The sequence below is a fragment of the Scardinius erythrophthalmus genome (assembly GCF_964197995.2).
Source record: "Scardinius erythrophthalmus genome assembly, chromosome: 19".
NCBI classification, from domain to species: Eukaryota; Metazoa; Chordata; class Actinopteri; order Cypriniformes; family Leuciscidae; genus Scardinius; species Scardinius erythrophthalmus.
In genome coordinates this window covers 15,772,879-15,775,834 of record NC_138239.1, presented here as the reverse complement: position 1 = coordinate 15,775,834, position 2,956 = coordinate 15,772,879, and the positions used below count along the sequence as shown (strand labels likewise).

The following is a 2,956-nucleotide window of genomic DNA, read 5'->3' as shown; positions in this document are numbered from 1 at the left end:
AAAAGCACTCACCTCACACAGTCACATTGTCTGGTCTTGTTTGAGTAAGGACTCACTTCCCTGTTACTTTTACTTTCACTTTCCTACGATTGACGTTTAGTGTGATCGTCTACTGTCCTGTTTCTCCAAAGTCTCCATGAGTCCTGTCATCACTCAGCTACTTACCTCTCTCTGTTCCTCTGTGTGTGCTCCAGCGATCTCTCACCACAGCATCCACGATCTCCTTCATCATCTGCAAAAGAACTACAGACTGTCAGTATATCTCACCATCATTATTCAAATATATTCTCCATTATCATCACCCACTAGTGCTCACCGCTACTTGTTTCAATAAACCTGTTTTTTATCAGTATCGTTTAAAAATAAGTATTCTAAGAGTGAAATTGTTTAGCAGTTTCAAAGCTTGCATTATAACTCATCTCCATGGCGTAGGATTATTAAATCAGAGCACATAAAAACCGAAGGTCCTTTCCTGTTGAGGTTTCAAAGAACCCATTATACACTAATTCAAACACACTCTTAGAAAGAATGTGTCAAAAATGACACAACCTGTGTTAAATTTTAACACATCTGTGGGTGAGCTCCAGGACTACTAGATTTGTGTTAATTTCAACTCATTCACTGTGTTAATGAGTTTAACACACTAAATGTGTCAGAAAGGTTAACATAAAAGATGTGTAAACATGTGTAAAATATGTGTAAAAGATGTGTAAACATGTGTAACATTACCACATTATGTGCTATCCTTGGCTACACACACTGTGTTAAGAAAGGTATCTAAAATCCTAAATCCTAAACAAAATAAGCATTTGACAAAATAAAGTCTGTGGTTGATTATCTTATTTATTATGACTGACATATCAACAATTAAATTCAATCCAGAATAGAACAATACAATTTAAAGCAGTCAAAAAGGAAATGTCCAACATAGGATAAAACAGTTATTTTCTCAATCTCATTAGGTAACATGACACACTTCCCCACCTTCAAAATAATTTCACTTATTTCCAAAACATTTTTGGCTTGATGTACATTGGTGGCCAAGTTTAGAAAATATTAAGCATTTTAATGTTTTTGAAAGAAATCTCTTATGCTCACCAAATATTTTATTTGATACAAAAGTACAGTAAAAACAGTAAATATTGTGAAATATTATTACAATGTAAAACAGCTGTTTTCTATTTGAATATATTTAAAAAATATTTTATTCATGTGATCAAAGCTGAATTTTCAGCATCATTACTCCAAGTTTTCAGTGTCACATGATCCTTCAGAAATCACTCTTATACGATGATTTGATGCTCAAGAAACAGTTCTCATTATTAGTATCAATGTCTGGACCACCCAAGAGGACGTTTGACTGACATGTAACGCAACCAATCACAGTTCGTTTTGTTCTGCGTCATGTTTAGGGGCGTGATAATATATGATGTTGATGTCCCTACAATAACAGACTGGCTGCATCTAATAAATTATTCATTCAAGAACGTTAAACAATGGAGCCGCGAACTTCAAGTACTTTTGAAAATCCAGTGTTTAGTTGATCCTGGTAAGCGCTCATTGTCACAGTTGTAAGCACAATAGCATTCTTCTTCCACGAGGGGTTTTGGTGTCACGGCATTTGTTTCCAGGCGAACCGATAAAGAACACGACACTCACATCTCCCGAACATCCTGTAGAATTCAACCAATCAGATCGCGACTTTGAAACTCCTGAAGTGTTTCCAGAAAAGTGTGACATATGCATCAGTCCCCTGTTTCCTGGATGCAAACGTGTCCACCAACACAAATGTGCTCAGTTCTTCTTCAGAGAAGATCGCAGTTCCAACACTATATAAAAATATAATAGGGAGAGAGAGAGAGGAGAAAATTACACAAGCATCAAATTGTTTTTAATCTCCATCATACTATAATTCAGAATATATATATTTGTAAGTAACACCCTTTTGTCAGCACATTCAAACATTTCAGTTGAACTGTAAACTAAATTATGCCAGATTAAATTTTAATACTTACATTTCCTTAATTCTCTCCAAAAATGCTGAGATTCGTAGGCTTAACTGCAATCAGGGATTTAGGCTAGCCAATTTCAACTTGTTTGCAGTGAAGGGACAGCTGTTTGAGACAAATACACAGTAAGATACATGATGCAAGAAATCCCCATGTGATGATCTTTTTCTTTCCCTCAGTAGTTAACCTACCTGTGCGCTGATAGGCTATGCTTATTAGGCACCTTCCTGGTCAGGTCGGACTCCTTGGCCTAATAATAGATCAAAAGAATGCAAAAATAAAAACTTAAGCTGTTTAGAATGCTTGATTTGATATGAATGAATGATTTAGTGAATTTTACTGCAATGCTTACCTGAATAAATTAAATCTGGTGAGACTGAACACGGTGGTCGGTGGAAAATGGTCCATCTTCTGATTGGTTCATTTGCTGTGTAATAAATAATAGACATAATGCAAAGGTCACTTATTTTATATAAAGTTAGCACATGTAACGTTATTGTATGCTAACAGTTAACGTTACCTAGCCTGCACATCACTCAAGAGCACTTATGACATATTGCTAATCATTTCAGCAAACTTTCAAATCCACTACTACGATTACATTTTATACGTAACGTTAATCAAATTAATAAAGAGTAGACGATTTTTAAAACACCCTTACAAATAACATTTTGTGTATTGTAAATCGAGTAGCACTGTAAGTTACAATCTAGGTGCGGTCACGTTTAGCTACCATTGCTTGGCGAAATTTTGCGTGTAAAATCCATTAATAAAGGTCTCTTCATTATCTGGAATTTCGTGTGAAAGTGGAAAAAAATTATGCCGATTTTGAATCGGGGTTTCCACGCAAATTCGCAGCATTGGTCAACATAAAGCTACTTGGTTTAGCCGTTCTTCACCTAACTTTAACTGCTAACGTTACACTATTGACAAAAGTCGAGTTTTTT

At 35.4% G+C, this 2,956-nt stretch overlaps 1 long non-coding RNA gene across 1 annotated transcript; it reads right to left on the bottom strand.

Moving 5' to 3' along the window:
* Nucleotides 1-832: 832 nt before the first annotated feature.
* On the bottom strand, nt 833-2,672 carry LOC308707498. The gene is made up of 4 exons (XR_014032175.1): nt 2,362-2,672; nt 2,201-2,259; nt 2,016-2,114; nt 833-1,829 (listed from the first exon to the last, which is right to left on the bottom strand). It is a non-coding gene; the product is annotated as an uncharacterized lncRNA (long non-coding RNA).
* Between the last annotated feature and the right edge of the window lie 284 nt (nt 2,673-2,956).